The 19,662-nt window shown below is 37.0% G+C and overlaps 1 long non-coding RNA gene across 1 annotated transcript in view; it reads left to right on the forward strand.

Moving 5' to 3' along the window:
• Positions 1-19,662, forward strand: part of LOC119697327 — a 29,147-nt gene that overhangs the window by 7,612 nt on the left and 1,873 nt on the right. The gene's annotated exons all lie outside the window — the stretch shown is intronic.

Genomic DNA, 19,662 nt, shown 5'->3' on the forward strand with positions numbered 1-19,662 from the left:
AAACAATTTAGAGAGTCCATAAATTCCACCCTAACGCTACTTCCGTGGCTAGATGCAGTGCACCGTACACGAGGGTATTAGCTCAGTCTCTCTCATCCGGAATGGGTGGATTGGAATTGAAAAATCCCCACCCCCCCATTATAGCACCATATGTCTCGAAAGTCTATCCTCTCTCAGGGCAAACGGCTCCTCTCAGATCCGCCTGATGGATCACGACTGAAACGCTGCTGTCCCTCACTATTTCATCTAACAGCATTTCTGAAGTAGCTATCGGGAGAGCACAACGAGCCAAGCATCCCTTTGGCATTAGTGGCAGTTCCCCACGCAGAGAATATCAAGGATATGGAATAGCAGAGGGAAAATCTACCACACCATGCCAATTTGTATGGAAAATTTGATCCTCAAGCTAGAGGCAGGGAAAAGAAGAAAGCCTCTCATTTCAGCAAATTGAGCAGTGCTTATGACTCCCGGGTTCCTTATGTAACTAGTTAACCAGTGTTAGTAGACCAGCTTTGCAGCATCTTCAGAGGAACTGAGTCTATAAGAATTTCAAACAAGTTTCTCTAGATGTCATATTGAGGTGTTTATAGATTGAGGGATTACTAGGGCAACAGTTTATCCATAAGGATTTTTGGTGGATTTGATTTCTGCTCAATATTTTTTAGATCTCTTTCTGTGTGCTCATCAATTTATAATGAGGAAAAAATACCTTCAAATAACACTCAAAGGTTTGAAAGGATTTGTGTGAGGTGATCATGTTAAGATGAAGTTCATATTGTTATTTGAGAAGACTAAGCAGATGTATTTCCACCAGCTTATGTACTTTTTACAGGTATACATTAATATCATTCATGTTACAGGTATTATTTCCAGATTATTTTGGATTGAAAGCAAAGACTTAGCAAAAATCTGGACTCTTTCCAAGTTTCCAAAATCATTTCAAAAGCTCAAAGGAATTCAGTCACTCTGTTGAAGTCTTGCTTTGTGATTTTTAATTTTACAGTATACAGTATTAAAATCCCTCCCCTGTACACCTTAAATCAGAATCTGCAGAAGGACGGTATGTTAACAAAGGGCAGAAAGGTTTTATTTCACTGGATGTGCAAGTCTTTTTGATTTTTAGCTCCTTGGTTTTATAATCCTCTTTCATTGATTCCAATTGAATGGAACCACTATTAAACAAGTAGTCCTCTTCTTGGTTAACAGCTTCATTGTATATCTTTGATAGTCCATGCGAACCCCTTGGGGTACTATTATGTGAAAACCCAAAAATTTTGGAATAAAAAGTATGACGGGTTTTTGCAGCCTTTGAAACTAATTAAAATTACCAGGACTTCAAGACTCAAAAATTTTAGACTTTTTCATGTATTCTTTGCCCAGTGCTCAACAGTAGACATTGCACAATCATCCCTCATTGTCTGGCTACTCATCTTTACAACCTCCCTGTACTTCCTCCTTTTAGCTCTAAGGCACCGAGTTCAGCCACGAGTCCTTCAGGGGTACTCTGAAGAGAAGTAGTTTGTGGTCTGCAATTTGCTCAAGTTATTGTCTGATGATAAAGCCCCTAATTCTTTTCCTGGACCAGGACCTCTGCCAGCTTCCTTTCATTGTGCATATGGGCAAACAGAGCTGGAAGAAAGATAACGCTGAGCTTGTTCAGCAGAACTCCAGCAATCATTTTCTCTTTTATCTTTTCAGTGAATCTGATTGCTGGCAAAAGCTGCCAGAAAAAGACAAGTCTGATCAGAAAGAACATGAGCAGAGAAAGTCCAGTTTCCCAGATATGTAGCCTCAAGGACTATTCTTTACTGGTGGTAGGGTGCATTAGCCCCCAGGCCTCCCCCCAAGTCAGCCTAAACGTACCCTAATAGCCCTTTTGGTGGGAATTCTTGTCTGATTGGTACAATACGCTATTTTCTCATATTTAACATTACACTCATGCATGGTTGCATGGATTTTTCCTTGACTCTCCTCATGGTAAAGAATACCAATAACAAATTAAATTCATGTGTTTTATGTACATTAAATAGTAGGAAATAAATCTGTGTAGAAAATGTAGCTAGTTCCTGTGTTTGCAGAGACCCACTGGATTTATTGCATTGAAGCCAAATCTATTGTTAATCCATTTAATACTGATTTTATTCTCCAAATATGTTTGGTGTTTCCTTTCCGAACTGACATATCATGACTGAAGAAGTCAGTATTGTACATTTATAAGGAACTGGCAAAACAATTGCTGAGAACAGGTAATACATTGTTTTCTTGCTGATAAAATATGTAAAACCTCACCAAATAAGTTTAGATAGTGACTGGTTGAATTAGCAGTAACATTTTAATAGGATTTCTGTAGAGATCTTTGCCCTTTTGTGTCAGGTTCTGTGCACTGAACAGGAGAGCTTTCCATCTAAATAGGCAAGATAAAGGGCCAAAGAAATTAAATCAGATAATTACAAGGCAGCTATACTTAAAATTAGAAATGTCTACTGTAGACATTTACTTCAGGTCTGTTGTTCAAAATAGTGTGCTTGTGACGCAAAAAGAAATGCAGTATTTCTTTTTAAAAAAATTTCTGCAGAATCACGTAAGAAGAGTTAGGAGATGCATTCCCTAAAAGCATTCTTATGTAATAATACCATTTTTTATAGGTTTCACCCTCTTTAAGAATAGGATTAAATCAGGGTGAGGTAATTGGGTATTATGGTCCAGTTAACAAACTTTAGCATGAGGCTAGTGGCAAGTTAAATCATTATAATGTGGAACAGAGTTTTATGAAGAAAACTACTGGAAGTCTAACAGTTTGAGCGCTACTGACTTCAAAGAGCCTGGAACCTCAGACCTGATTTCCAGGATTTTATAATTTGTTATAATTGTAGCTGCATTTTCAGTATGTTTTGTATTTCTGCTTAAAGCATTGACGTGAGCAATCTGCATATGTTACTGCAAATAAACAAAGGCTATGAGAGAATGCCGTGACTGCAAGTTAACACTTTACTCCTAACAAAAAAAAACCCAAATAGGTTCTGTGCCTTAAATCTTTCACACCTCTCAGTAACTGTGTCAATATTTTTAAAACCACACTTATTTTGAAACAATGATCCAAATTGTAGTTGAATCAGGCCGACATTTTATATCTCACTTTATATGCCTTATTTTAAAGATTCTCGTTGCTGTCAAAATTATATAAAATATTTTAAAAGTCTGGGTTTCTTTCATAGCGGTCATGAAACATCTTAGTAAGGAAAAATGCTTATGGGGTATGGAATTGTATTAACATAAACTGGAAACCTCAGAGTGTCCATAACAAAATACTAGCTACATTAAACAAATCAAAAATGACAATTTCTCTAACTGCATCCAGAGAAATTCTCTACTAGACCTTAGTCTAGTGACAGAGGAAACAGAGAATAAAAAAATTAATTGCTTCTGTGCACGTCTAAAACTTGATTATATTTGTTATGAGAAAACTAATGAAAGTCTAATATATATATTTGTTGATATAAGACAATTGGCTTTTACAAATTTGACAGTGAGGGTGAAGCAGTTATTTGAAGAAAGTATTAAAGGAAATACTTGACTGACAACTACAGTCTGCTAAATGCATTGTTAGAAGACATGTCATAAAGAGCCACAATGGAGGAACAACCTTCTACTCTTTTGCTGAAAATAATAAGACGATATTGCATTTTAATGCAGCTACTAAAACAAATCCCCAAACACAAAAAGGAGGTGCAGGGGAAATGTAGCAATTAATACAAGTTAGAAGCTGGGAATTACAAGGCATTTTAAGTCAAATATTACAGAGAGAAAACAGAGATAAAGAAAATATGAAGACATTTTGAAGTTTTATTCTGCACGAAAAACCTTAAAAATTGTTTTGCTCCATTACTAAGTCGAAGTTACTGGGACTTTTTGTAAGAACGCTTAAAAAATAAAAGCTTTCTCGAATACTTTTCTTCTGTATTTTGGGTAAAAGTCAAATGATGTATTCATATCAGATGAGTATGATGCTCTGTTTCAGTAGTTGCACAGGAGAATGTTAAATAGCAGCTAATAAAACTGGACAATCTTAAAATCAGTAGGCCTGAATAATTTTCGTGGAGGCATTTTAATACATTTGGCAGAGAAGTCTGCATGGTTAGTGAGGATTTTTACTATATCTTGGAGAACTAGGAGGTTCAAGAGAACTATACAAAAATTTTTGTGAATAGTTAAATAGAATAAATGTGATGACCTAAATGTCTGTAAGCATTTCAAACACACATTGATCCAAAGCAAAATAAAGGACATTTTCTAGGAATATTAGTTCATTTAAATCAAAGCAGTGAGAACAGAATTTTCTGGAAAATCATCTTGCCAAAGTGAACTTGATATCATTTAATAGGAGTATAAATTTGGTAGGATAAGGGTAATTTTAGTACTATTAAATATGCAGAGGAATATTGGAAAGTCTTTTAGTTTTAATCATAATATTTTGATAAAAGTATTGAATCAACATTGTACTTATTAAATAGAATCAAATCTCAGTCTCAAGCATGTAGCAAGTGGGGGAGAGTGATCAGTGGTGGTTATTTTAACGATGATCTACAGATGCATGACCCTATCTTTTTTTTTTAATTGGTGACTCTTCTATCAGTTATTTTAAAATATATTTATTTATTTATTTATTATTTATTCCATTTGAAATTATTGGAAAAGTAGTAAATAAAGAGTAAGCCACTGGACTCTGATTGCTCAGGAAACCAGTCACATTTAAATAAATGGTAAATTTCGATTTAGGGAAATGTAAGACACTGCTCTATTAGCAAAGGCTGTGCCACTGCTACAAGGTAAAGACCCTGCCCACAGACTGAAGGCAGCCAGAAAAAGCCTGGAGAGCAGATAATCGGTGGCAGGAGCTGTGAGCACAAGAGGGTAGACAGGAATCTGAAACAACCGAAGGGCACATCACCAGAGAAACATACAACATGGTTGTGTTACCTCTGTCCTTGGCACAGATGCAACCTGTTCTGGAAAGACCGTGTCCACAATTCAAGAGAGGTTGTTGAAAAATTGGAAAAGGTTCAGAGGAAAGCAACAAGAATGATGAAAGGAGTGGAAAACATTCCATGTAATGAAAGACGCAAGGAGCTCAATCTATTTAGGTTATCAGAGAGATGTTTAAAAGGCTACTTGATCACAGCCTATAAATAACTCTGTGAGAAACAGAAATCTGATAACACTAGAGTTTTCAGTCCGGTGACAAAGGTGTAACAGAAGCCAGTGGTAAGAAGATGTAGTTGGAGACACACACTGGAAGGCTTAAATCAAGATATATAATTTTTTTCTGTTAAAATCACACATGCACATGCAAAAAAGAGTAATTCAGAAAAGTTCTGGTGCCCCTTTCACAGTGGGGGAAGACTGAGTAGATGACCATAATAGCCTTTTAGTTTTATAGGCCATGAATCTACAGCTTCAATTGCAGGCTTCTCTGCTTCGTATTTTCTTACGCCATCACTGGGCAGATCCAACCAGTGCAAACTTAATTGGAACCAGGTGGAGCCTGCTTTTTGCAGCACAAGGGAGCTTCCCCCTGAAGCAACAATGGATAAGACCAGGATTTGACTGGACCAAAGGAATTAATACAATATGAAGAGTGTGTCTATCATATTGGCACCTACCCTTTCTAGGTTTTGCAAAAAACATGATATTTGAGTGACTATAAAACACAGTCTTGGAAGGTGAATTATGGTAAATTTTATTATAAGTGATTTTAACACATATGCACACCTTAACGGCTCCAAAGAAATAAAAGGAAATGGAAGATTACACACGGTGCACTGCTTAAGCAAGGCAGAGTATGGGAAAGAGAGCTAACTCATTTTGCCTGGCATTTGTTCTTTTGAGAGCCGTGCAGGTCCGAAAACTTTCCTTCGACCGCAGAAGTTTTTGAATTAACTTTGTTGTTGGGAGAGACTGCAGGAGGAGGTGGAGCAACAAAGGAAAGAGAAATGCTAACGGAAAAAACACATATAAACAACATACCATATGTAGGACACTCACCATATGCCAGCCTCACTTTTTTCCTCTCTCTCTAATGTGGTCTAATAATTCCAGCCATCTAGAGGGTAATTCACACTGTCTACTTCAGGCATCTGATTTAGGTCCTTTGAATTGCAGCAGTTTCCCCCTTGCCTACAGCCCCCCGGCACCTCTGTCTCCCTGCCAGCTACACAGGGCAGTACAAACACCTAGGTTTAGTTCTTAAAACTCTGCCTAAGTTAGATATCTAAGGTAGCCTAAAGCTGTTGTATAAATATCACTCTTTCCTATTAAATTTAAAAAGAAAAAAAGAAAAGGAAAAAATTATTGCTATGGAAAAAATTACTTGTTTAAAGTACAGGGATATAAAAGCACAGGAAAGTTTACAAATTCAAGGCCAGCTCCTTAGCTGGTACGGCTCATATACCAGCATTCAAATAAACAGGCTGACTTCCATTCGCCCTGGCAAAAGTGCAACCTTCAAGCTGGTTTTGGAAAGCTGGTCAGCCACCTGATTCTGTTGGGCAAAGAACATACGTTTTCATAAAATACAGAAAAGAAAGTTTTACAATGTAAGTCCATTAAAAAACACAAACCCCCTCAAAGGGAAAAAACTAAAAAGAAAACTTTGTGTAGGAAATGGCAGCTACTGCAGTCTGCAGTCTCTTATAAAAGCAGACAAAAAGTGGTGAGACACCAGCGTCAGACAAAACGATTGTAAATAATATACTTTTCTGAGCAAATACCTTCATACCCTTCGTAGAGAAAATGTCATTTTATTTACAGAACCCCCAAACATTCTAAATGCTTTGCTGCCCCATATTAGCTTTACGATTACTTCATTTTTATCGTGTGGTACTGCAGCGAGCCGAAGTAAGCAAAGCATGTGGATCTCAGCTCCACACAAAGCTAGACAATTCACAACAGCAGAAAGGCAACTTTGCATAAATGTTGTTGAAAGACAGTGAAGAGAGAAAAGGAAATTCTGCATCTTTAATGCAAGGTTTTTAATGCTTATATATATCAAACTGTTCTGTGTACTCCTGGAACCTTTCTGTTAAAATGCCTCTAGCTCTAGGGACACATTCTGTGAGGCAGTTATGCACCATTTAAATGTGAAAAATGCACACTTTACTTGGAAAAAGATGTGTGATGTGAAGTGTTTTTAAGAATAATTGAATGATTTTGTGATTCATTAAATGCTTTTTCCTCAGCAAGCAAGTAATGGCTTTTCCACTAAGCACCCAAAAGGTGAAAAGTCAAAGTGTTAGAAGGAGTAAAGGGTCCTTAGGAAGATGATCATTTACAGTGTTTTTTGTTTTATTTCTTATCTCTTTTTTTATTCCAAGAGGAACAGAACAAAGAAGGGGGGGGGGGGGGGTAAATAACTACATGTAGGAAATTAAAAAGATTGAATGATGGGGACAAAACTATAGGTGGCAGTTCTCTATTCTTCAGTTTAAAAGAAAAGAGAAAAATTGTGATAACTAAGGTTTACTGAATATGGCTTCACATACATATTCCTACTAAGACCATGGGATCAGTTCTTTTATGGGAGTGAAAAAAAGAGCTGTTTTCATATACCCAGTATATCTTTAAGCCAAAGTGTAAATCTTCAGTTTCTTCCCCTTCCTATTTTTTTTTTTCCTTTAAAAAATAATAAAAATCTAGGGAAACAATACACACCTTGACTCCTGCAAAAAAGATCTCTGGCACAATCACAAGACGCCTGCTTAAGTAATACCCAAAAGGTAACTCCATGCATTCCACTGGCCAGAAATAATTCACAGCACGATGAATCCACAAGAAAGTCAATAGCATATTATAACACTCTTAGGGGAGCTATAGCTGTAAGAGCAATGTGAGGCAATGCCTTAGCATGAACTATCACTTTATATATGTGCTGTATACATGAGTATGAATTATGTTACAACATTTGACACGCTATGGCTTTTGATCTACTGTGACTCGTGACCTCTGTCCTATTGTGACCTTTATGCCTAAACCTGTAGGGAATAGTTCAAACAATAGAATATACATGATAGATAACCCTTACATAGGATAAAAGTGTATAACTATTATGAGCACTCATGGTCAGAGCAATAACTAGTCAAAGACTGCCAAAGGTTAGGAAGATACTTCCCCTGGGAAATGACAATATGAATTTTCCTGCATCTTCCTCTGGGGCCTCTGGAGCGAAGGATACTAGCCTAGATGGACCACAGGTTTGATCAGGTATGGCAGTTCTGATATTTCTGTGAACATATGATAGTGTGGAAAAATACAGCTTTTACAGTTAATAGAAAATTCTGCATAAGACAGGAAGGAGGCTTTGACCGGTGGTAAAATCCTTGTGAGCTTTCAGCTGAAAAGCCAGGTGAACTTTGTGTAGATTCTGTTTCCACCCAAATCAACTGTGATTTCGTGCTGATTTCAGTAGGAGCAAAAGAAAAACTGCAAAGAAGCCCCACATACTGTTTTTATGGGAGGGCACTCGGATGCCACAAGCAACTATATTTTATTTTTAATTAAAAAAATAAAAACCCCTGTAGATCTGGGGTCTCATGAGATTTTCCAGAAAGCAAGGGTTGCACTTACTTCCTTCTACAGGAGGGAGAACTTGAAGAAAATCTTTTATAGCTCATGTGTATCAGCCTCTGCTCTATTTTTTAACAGCTCCTATTCATTTAGTCTGTTCCAGCAGCTTCCAGCTGCAATCTTGGACTCCAAAGACTAGCTTCCTGATCTTCAGCTACCTGGCTCCACAGAGCAGTCCAGGGACCAGGCATTCAAATGCAATTAAATTGCTCTCCAAAAGAAAGCTGGAGAGCAAGAAATAGTGTTGGCATGCTGCAGAAAAGCAGGAAGACAAAGAATCAACTGACAGCCTATATAGCATGAGTCTGGAGTCTTTGGCTAAAATGTGAAATTATACTGCATCTTGGAAAAAATGTATGGTCAAAAAGAGCAGGCGTGGAATGAAGGTATTCTTAAGGCCTTGGCGTACAAAGTTTTCAGCATTTCTCAACATCTGGATATAGACACATTGATAAACTTTAACCATAAATTGTATTTTTAATAACATTGTCATAACATTAAGACATGAATTTACTTTATTTTTATAAAACATAGAAGTTATAGCTTGCCTTTATCAGGTGTAAATGTGGATTTATTTAATTAAAATGATTTTAAACCAAATGAGCAGAAAACAGTTTTTTGGATACATTTTGAGTTTTGCTAAGACCACATGTATTTCAGTACAGCTCTCATTAATTAGTTTCAGTAAAACAGCTCACTGAAACTGTATCCAGGCTCCACAGATGAGGATTTATATTTGTTCAATAGAGAACTATTTAAAAATCAAGGACATGCAGACTGGTAGGGCAAGGTCCTGTCACCCCAGCTGGACTGAACCTCAGCCCTGGGGGGACTCTGCTCGTGCATCACTCTGTCCAAAGGGCTTGAACAGTGAGCGCTGTTCAACAGGGGATGTCTGCAGCTGCCACCTGCCTCTCTGCCTGCTCGCCCGGCTGTAGATGGGGAGGCGCTTCTGGAGCAGTACAAAGAATTTGCAGTGGGGAAAAAACATTGTGGGACAGAAAGATAATGTCTTAAACAAGGCCTAGAGATTGGCAAACCACCATTTATGGCAGAAAATGCACACATGCACAAGCTATTAGTAGTCTCTCCTTCATATAGTGGAATATACGACCAAGTGCAACCAAGTCTCAGATGACACCGGTTACCTACACCTGCCATTGTGTGTGGATATTCCTGATGTGCCACTCCTGATATGCTGGGGGAGTGGTGTACAATGGTGTTTGAAAGTGAGACATTGCACATGTCAAATTGGATGGACAAGCTCTGCTGTTGTTTCCTCTCCTCTTACAGGGGCTAGATACAAAGCTTGCCAACTTTCTCTGTCTTAAAACTAATTAAAACTATTAAAAAAGCTAGACAAACGGCAACTAAAATTTTATTAATTTTACCCTGAAATATTTCTGTTTCCAAGAGCAGAACTGGGTATTGTTGTGCTGGCTAAGTAATACAGCAGCATTAGTGGTAAAAAGATTCAGCATCCTGAACTGAGATTCACCTGTGTAACTTAAACCATTTGTAGCCTAAAGACAAAATGAAAACTTATTGTTGGAAGAAGTGGGTACTTCCAAGCACAGCTCATCGGCCTTATTGCAGATGCCTGCTTTGCATAAGATTGAGCCATTCTCTAGGCTCCTGTGACTCAACCTCCAAACAGCTCTTAGGAGCTGAAAGAGACAACTAAGGCACCAGTTCTCTCCACTCCATTAGAGGAGTCACCAGAGCCCCCAGAAAAGAAAACACTTCTCTCACTCTTACACTAAAATAAACCAAATCTATAAATATGTGGATTGTCATTATGCCCTATTGATAATCTAGCTAAGGGACTAAACTGTACTATTATCTATATATATGTATTTAAAAAACACATGGCTTGTAAAATAATAGGCTGTCAGCAGTACACGCCAATCTATTTAGCATGAACAGAGACAGAGATGCATTATAGAGAGAAAGCTGACACCGGCGGAGTTTCTATTTCCCCTATGACACTGAGCACGAACCTTGCCTCCAGACCCTTTGTCTTCACACTTCTCTGACACTGTTCCTTTCCCTGTGTTCCTTTTGTCTCTCTACTTGTCAAACTGTTGCTCAGACACCTGCATTTTTTTATACATTTCCTACCCAGTGCTTTGGAACAGTGCATTTTTGATCTCACAGATGTATGAACTGAGACATTGTATTGAGTTTACAGGAAAAAAAGTCAAATACATATTCAGAACAAAATAAAATATCACAAGCTGTTTGCTGAAAAGTATCTGCTCTGTGCAAATAGAGATTTTATTTTTTCAAGACAAAGCAAAAAATTCCCCCACACCCGAAAAATAAAATTTATTCTATTTGGATCAAAACACTTTTTTTTTAATGCAAAGCAATGTACATAGCATTAAAGCAAAATAGCATTTTTCATGGATATGTAAAAGAAAGTTAAAGAAACAAGGGGTTTGATTCACAAAACTGAAGGTGGACCCACACTCTTAATCAGGGGTGCAATTCGTGCTGGGTGAGAAGTGTGTTCAATTCCCTTTTCTTCGTGTTAATAGGGCATAAACCTGTATTAGCCCAGTTAAATGCCACCTCTTAAAAATTCTTTTGTACTGGTGGACAACAAGGAAGATAATCTGATACAAAATACCTAGAAATAAGAGACCTATGGATCTATGGGTCAATACATTGGTTCTGCAGAAAATGAGTAAAAGCTAAAATAAACAGTAAAGTTAGTGGATAAATAAACTGAAATGACAGAGCGGATTCCCTAAATATAAGGAAAAAGATAGACCTTGTTGCTTGTTGCTTACACGATCTTTCATGAAACCTCTCAAAAAAAACCCTTAACAGCTTGTGATAAGAAACAAGGTCATCAGATCTTAATTAGCTGAAGAGACAGGACAGTTAAATAGCTAATTCTAAAACTAAAAGGAGGTCCCAGAATAAAGCAGTATAATAAATGCCTATGGAATGATGAGTGGTGTGGTAAGGGTGCATAAGGAATGACATTTTCTCCTCCAGTTTAGAAACTAGTGATGTACTATCTTCCAAATGAACTGAAAGTGGTAGTTCTTACAAAAGAACAACAGAAGCTGGTAGATGCTAGAAGTTTGCCAAGGTCACCAGCTGAACTCATGTCTATAACCAGTGACTATTAAACATGAGACAACACTGTGAATGAGAGTCCCTGAGCCACAATGTTAGAGTCTGAGCAGTTTTTGTTTGTTTTTTTTAAATACCAAATATGTTTATTTTGTCTTTTTTCTTCCCTCCTTCTTGAACTTCTGTCTCTTGCTGTCCATTAGCAGTAGTGCGTTACCAACCTGCAGAATCTCTGCAGTACTGTTTCTCTCAGGACAGAAATGCAGAAATGGTACTGGATATCTCTCAGGAGGAGTTAAGTTGTTAGTCCAGGTACATCACAGGTGAGCACTGATATGGTAGAGTAGGGATTAGCTCAATTTTTTAAAGCATGGTGCCTATAAAGCCAAGGTTGTAAATTCAATCCCTGTATGGGCTCTTCGCTGAAGAGCTGGACTTGATGATCCTTGTGGGTCCTTTCTAACTCAGAATATTCTGTGATCTGTATCACTTGTATGGCTGCCTTAAATCCAGGAGGAATGTGAACTCATTTCCATAATGCTACACCTCCAGAGTTACTCCGACCCAGCTCAGGTGGCTCAAAGGCATATTTCTTATTCTGGATGATACTCATGAACTATTAAATAAAAGTGTGTATGTACTAGTCTAGTCCACTCTGAGTCTAGCTGCCATTGCAGAGGAGAGAGCAGTGCTGTAAGACTGAAGGCCTTGAAAGGCTCAACTTCTAAATATTGACATTGCACATAGGAAGGAATGTCCCAGGGCTGGTGCTCTAACCCAGGCTAGGAAGTCCCCAGCAGTACAGGACACCGGGAAAAGCTTTCCAGGAGGAGCCTCAATCTCAGGCTTGATTTCTGTGACTGAGAGCTGGTCAAAATGGGTTTGAGCTGTTTTCACCACTACCCTGTCAATCTTGGGCATTACATGATTCCCAATATTCATTTATGTATTTGTGAATAATCTTGAATATTTCAGACCTTTTGATGTGAGATTATAGGAAGCTGGTGACACACTTCTCATTTTTCCTAGTCCCATTTACTTTTGAATGCTGATAATCCAAAAGTTGTTTCAACACTTTAGAAGTAATTTGATTTGTGGGAGAAAGGGACATACTCTTTTCACATAGGTATTTATTCTAAGAGCATCTGAGACAGGATTTTACTTCAATTTTTTTTTTAAAAAGCAGTTCTGCTTGTCTGACCAGCATAGCTGATTCTAAGCTCACATGCAGGGAAATAGCAGAGTGCCACAAGAACCACATTTTATGCAATGTAAATGCTCCCAAAATGGAGGAAGTGGAAGTGATTAATTAAGTGAGAAGCTTTTGTTATGATTCTTTTAGGTTTTAAGGGTAAAAAATTGAGAATGGATCTCCTTAGAGAGGAAGGAGAGAGAATGGCACATCTAAAGGATGCAATCTATCATCCTAAACATTGGTAAGTGACATTTCCTTAGGCAGCTGACGGCTAAATATGTCTAGGTATTTCAACTTCTGCTGGTAGAAGAAAGAAGGAGTCTTATGCCCTCATTTTTTTAAAAGAATATCCACAATTCAGTGAGCATAATCTGGTCCACAAATTTCTTGCAGAGTTGTAATAACATGCTTAGCTACATAGCATTTTCCTGTGTGCATATTTTGAGAGAAAAGCATTGTTTGTTTGTTTCATGTATGTTTTTTATAGGGTTTTTTTAGAAGTCTGTGATGTATTAGAAAGCATCATGTGCACAGAGGAACTGCAGCCCTTCCTGTAAATTCAACAAACTGGTTTATGCTGAAAGCAACCCCTGAATGATTTACCTTTTTCACAAAGAGAGGTGAAGAGAAGGAGAGGGGTGGGAAAACAACAGATTTTTTAAATTATATTAACACTCACTACCTGCAAAAGCATTTGTAGAGAGTTACCCAAATCTCCTGTGGGCATTTCAGCACAAGTCCAATACAGAAATATACCAGAAAGGAATGACTAGTTGATTGGGCTACAGGCCAATCTCAGCTACAACTGCATGGTATCATAAAACACCTTGGCCCCTTCCACAAGAAGAAATAATCAAGTCTCCATGATACTGTATTCCTGAGGAATGTGGTTTTTCCAGATAAATTTCATTTTCTGAGTCACTGTTAATTTTCTTCAGGCCTACATACAGTTCACATTCCTGTTAAGGCAACACCTTAAGAAAGTATTGAGATGGTCAGAAAGCAATAGGAAAAGAATGCTAACAGCAATTACTTCCTCTAAAAGACACCCACAGTTGCTTAGGTGTTTTAAAAATGTGACAGGTTAGATTCAGCCAGGAGGCTCAGCGAGCCAACCAACACTCTCCTTGGTTTCCTCTCCAGAGCTGAGCCAGGAGATCCCCAGACATGTCCTGCCAGCAGCTCACACCACTGCCTCCCTGTCCTCTTCAAGGCTCTGTCCAACTGGGAATGAATATAGAGTCTTGTTACTGAAGTTATTGCTTTAAGACTCACCACTATTGACAAGTCAGTAAAAATCCCTTCCCATGACTTATTTTAAAAACACAAATTTATATAAAACCCACCCCAAACAACTATATATTGCTACATAAAGTTGTTGCAGAAATTATTTTAATTAAGTGATTAAGAACGGGCACAATATTATCTTCCATATGTTATTAGAATGCACAGCAGTAGTTCAATGCTTACAAAGATTTACATTTGTGTTGGAATATTATTCATGAATTGGGAATTTAAAATACCACTCAAACGTGCCTTCACACAGTTGGCCAAATAAAGCAAAGTTGTTCAACAAGGGACTTCTGTGTTAGAGACCTTGAAAATAATGGCTTAACAGTATACTAACTTGTTGAAAAGAATCTCATCAGAGGTCTGTCCAGCTATGACATGTTATGGATTTACTTTGGACTGAACCAATGGGCTGAGGTGTGCCACCGAGATGAAGGAATCCAACTTGAAAGATATATATGTCTGTTTTAAGTAGGAATGTTCATTCATTAGCTCACTGCTCCATTCACTAAGCTGTGTGCAAACCAAGGAATGATTCAACACAGACGCCTTTAAAGCAGCCCACAGCAGCAACAAGCAAGATACATCGTGACTCTCCTGGTGAGACAAGGAAGCAATTTCTTCGAGGTTGTGCTGGGAGCCTTGAAATGGAAGAATACAGGCTATACTGCAAAAATAATCTTTAACCAAATGCAATCCACACATTAATAGGCTCACAATCCTCCCTCACCTCTTCAATGTTTTGAATTTATTTTGGGGGAGCAAGGGATAGAAGAGGTGAGTTGTTTTGAGGTGCAAGCTGAGCAAAACCGTCCAGAACAGCAGCTCCAGGGGCCATTGAAATAATATACAAGCTTTCACAGTGCAAAGTATGCTAAAGTGGGTCATACAGTTTATTTCCAGATGTTCTCACCCCCAGTATTTTCTAATGATATAGATGAAATCCATAAAGACTTCCTGTACGAGGCTAAAACTGTGTAAAAATGAACAAAACCTGTGCAGAATGATTTATAAGGATGTAAAAACAGAGCAAGTAAACAAATAAACAAAATCACATAGTCCCAGTATTTAGAACTGAAATTGGTAAATTTTCAGGATTAATGAAATAATTTATCAAAGCTCACAGAAAACCTATTTTTCCATCTGGAAAGTTTCCAAGCTCAAAAAATATTCTGACTAGAAGAGAAAGTTTAAGAAATACTACACACTGGCAGAAGAAGCGTAAGAGGAAACAGAGAAAAAACCAAGCAATATAAATGGTCAAAACTCTCAGGTAAAGTATTGTGAAATGACTGCCTACTTGAAGAAGCCTTCAGTTTGTCACTGTTGAAGTAATAAAGTGTCTGTAATGAAGATTGTCAAGCAGTCATTTTTGCAATCAGTCCAAGAAGCACATATGTGTTTTAATAAGAGGGCTTGAAATATAAACAGGGGCGTTTTCTCAGAATGAAGCTGAGCATAAAACCATATATGGTTTAGGTCACTGGAGAGAAGCCTGCCTGTTTCAGTAGAGAAGACAATGCGTCAGATAAGATTATATACAAATTTGAGCCAACAGTTGTATTTTGGCCCATATGTGTGGAGCGCAAAATATAATGCACATTTGAATCTATGGGCCTTCCCAAAGATTGCTAGATGACACTAGAGGATTTATGTTTCTTAAATTAATACATGTGCCATTGCTGCTTTATAAGGCACTTTCTCATTACAGACCTAAATGCTTTCTGTTTGGGAAAAACCAAACCAAACCAACAAAACAAAATCAACCAACCACACAAACAAAAAATCCAAAACCAAAACCTAAAACCCACCAACCAACCAAAATAAGAAAACCAAACCTCAAAGTGTTAATACCTGTAGTTTTTTCTTGCTTTGTTGTAGCTGTTAATATACACATTTAGCAGTGGAGTAGAATGAAGTGCCTGTGGAGAACCTGTGTTAGGAAGGACAGAAGATCATAAACACATATGTGATACATTTGTATAAGTTTTTTCTGTCAGACTCATCTGCACTCCAGCTCTTTTTAGAATAGCTGAAGTAAAACTTTCTGTGCCTCCTTGGCATACAACCATATATAAAACTCTGTAATTTTTGCAGGGTTCACTGTGTTTGATTTACTTACTTTAAACTTAATTCAAACTCAATCATCAGTACAAATTGCACAGCAAATTAGACAGTACTGTACTTAGCAAAAATTACTTGAATTGTACAGAGTAAGGAAGTTAAGGGCAGGCTAAGTATCAGAAATATGGTCATTTAATTGTTAGCAAAGCATTAAAATCCGTGATACTTTCTTCTCTTATTTAACATAATTTTCCCATCCCACTGTGGTTTTTTATTGTGGTACTGGTATTTATAATACATGAATGTTTTCCTTTTCAGCCCCATTTATACCCTAGCTACTCTTACCTGGCTGATTTTATACCCATGAGATGCCTTTTGGTCTTCTAACTTGACCTGCTATACAAACTACAGACCAAGACACAGCAATTTCTGCATCAGATGTAGTATCTGTTCTATGCTGGGTGTCTTTCTGGGAGATATGTTACAGCTCAATTAGAGGACTGCAACAGATGGAAAATTGAGCACATTGCTCTGTAAGAATTTATTCCAAACATTAGCTACTATCACTTGATATTTGTGTTCTTTTTCCAGCTCAGAATTGTCAAAATTTAATTTCCAGCAGTTCTATCTGTAATGTTAATTGGATTACAATCAAGTTACAACAATAATAAAAAAAATAATTTAAAATACCTTATTAGACTTCATTTGTAACAAAACTGGTCAAGAACATAATTTCCACGAATGGCCTTACAAATTATGGTGAAGTCTCCTTCTAGTCTCGAGTAAACTGGGTTTCTTCAGTCTCAGGATGAAGCACATTTCCCAGACCTCATACCTCTTTCTTGCAGTTTTCTTCTGAGCCCCTTCTAGCTTGTAAAGGTCCTTGACAAAGCATAAATGCTAGAACTGGACAGAGTATTCCAGGAATGTTCTCACTAATGACATACACAGATGGAGTATCACCATCTCCATCCGTATGCCATTGGTTAGACATAAAAGGATTGCATCTTACATTTTAATCACAGCTTTCTTCTTGTAGCTTACCTTCAAATTAGTATTTAAGTCTTTTCTAGAGGACTCAGATTTCCCAATAATAATTGCTATGTAAATTCTTTTTCCTTTGGCCTGTTTTGACCACACAAAAATATTGTGTTTTGATGAATTTATTGCAATGAGCACTCCAAACTAGCTCATTTGTTCATCATCATGAATTGATTGTCAAACAATTTTGTCACTAGTAAGTTTTTCTATTGATAATCTCACATTTTCCAGACTTTGCTAAAGATGCTGCATGGCATTGGAGAAAGAACAGATCTTCACAGGACCACGCTAGAAATATTTTCCCCTTCGTGACTTACCTCAGCTACACTTATTTCTTTACTACCTCCATTTTAGTCAGTCTTTTGTAAGATTTTTAGCAGATTTTTCTTTTAAAATATTGGCATTAATTAAGTTTTCTTCAATTTCCCTGGAATTTTGTAAGTAAATGTAATTTACTTACATGTAAGTAAGTAACTTAAATGTAAGTAAATGTAATTTAAAAAGTACTAGTTCACTGAAATAAACTACCTTAGCTTTCATCAAATCTATTGTCTGATCCTGCCCATCTGAAAAAAAAAATTGTTCAGCATTATTTCTAGCTACTGATGGGGTATAAAATACTTCTCATCAGCTTTAAGGTAGAAATAGATCTTCCTGTCTTTTCTGACAAAACAGATATGAATGAGCAAATCTGCCTTTTGCACATTGTGATCCATGTTTTTACTATCCTTGCTGAGAACAGGATATAAACCATTACCAAGATCTCACTTTTTCTTTATATACTTCATGTATTGTTTCTTATTTCCCTCCATCCTCTGCAGAGTTTTTTAAAGATATTTTCAGCTTCCTGTATCAATTGTCCATATTTCCCCAGAGTCAGTTTTAAATTCATTGCTATTACTCTTGTTTTTAGTTGTGTGAATTTTTGTTTCTGCCTTCATTTTCTCCTCAACCAATAGAATATTTTTAGGTTAAAGATGTCTGTTAAGAATTGCAAAGTAGTGTGTCTTTTCACACTGAATTTATCAAATCTGAATTATATTTCATATTTTCATGTGTAAGTGTTTCCTGACATAATTTCGCTCACAGTTTTTCTCAGTCTTGGGAAAACAGTTTTCCAAAAGGCAAAATATATACATTACTAGTAAAGTACTGCCAAGGCAGATATTGGCAAAGTGCACAGATGTTTCTGATGGGAAAAAAATAACAATCTTGCTCTTCCTTTCCACAAAATACACATCAAAATAAAGTTAATTCCAGACATACTCTGGGTTGCTGGGGTTTCTTTTACTTACCAAATTAAATTAATAATGTTTGGCTTGATTTTCAAATAAACATTAAGCAGTTTAATTCATTGCTGGCACTGATTTATCCAAAGGAAAGCTGTAGAGTGCTTTAGAAGTTAACCATAAATTCTAGATCTTTTAGCCTGCTCTAACTCGTGTCCTCTGAGATCTCAGAAAAGTCCCTTTGTCTCTCTGTGCCTCAGTTTCCCATCAGGAAGACTGAAATAACAGTTTTCTAAAATAGACAGATATTGTGTACATATGCACACAATTATGTGATGCCCAGGAAAGTATGCTGAGAAAAGCATTCAAGTATCTCTGATTAAAAAACAAAACCACTTAAAGGACCCATCGTAAGACTAAGTGCAGAACCATCCTAAAACTGTATCTAGTATTCCTTTGCTATTTCCTTTTTGGAAAATACAATCTGGAAAGGGCAATTGTGTCTATGTACCACGGCAGAGGTTCTAAACTTTTTTTTCTTTTAATTTTGAATTTTGAAACTTCATTTTGAAATTCAGTATTTAATTTTGAAATTAAATATTGCATACACACGCATAAAGCCAATAGTAATACATATTTTTTATTTCCTTTCCTTCTATGTTAAAAATCTCAAATTAGGAAAAAATTGATCAGTATTTTCTATGGTTTTCTAAAAGTTGAATTAGTAGCTTGGTAATTCATTCAGGCATCTTTAGATTTTTTGACTTTTCTGTGAATGGCACAAAAAGCAAGCTCAGTGTGTGCTGTCTGAATCTCTAGCTGAAGCATGTGTCAAAGAGTTCATGTAGGCAGCAGGTGAAAGCTTTGCTAAACAGGCTGAAGAACAGAACTTATTGCTTTCAAAAGCAATAATCTAACCTGGGATTAGATTCGCTTAGAATTAACAGCCCACTAATAATTTATGTGCTTTGACAAAAAAAGACTAATCGTTTGGGGCCCTATTGATACTGTCTCTTGGGGATTAACCAGTGGAACTGGAAAGAAAATATAGATTTTTACAGAATTAAAGAAAAATAGTTACTGCAAATGTGAAACTTGAAGGCTGCTACAAGCCTTCAATTTCTCAGTTTTGTAGCT

Source organism: Motacilla alba, chromosome 2, assembly GCF_015832195.1.
Source record: "Motacilla alba alba isolate MOTALB_02 chromosome 2, Motacilla_alba_V1.0_pri, whole genome shotgun sequence".
In the NCBI taxonomy this organism is placed as follows: domain Eukaryota; kingdom Metazoa; phylum Chordata; class Aves; order Passeriformes; family Motacillidae; genus Motacilla; species Motacilla alba.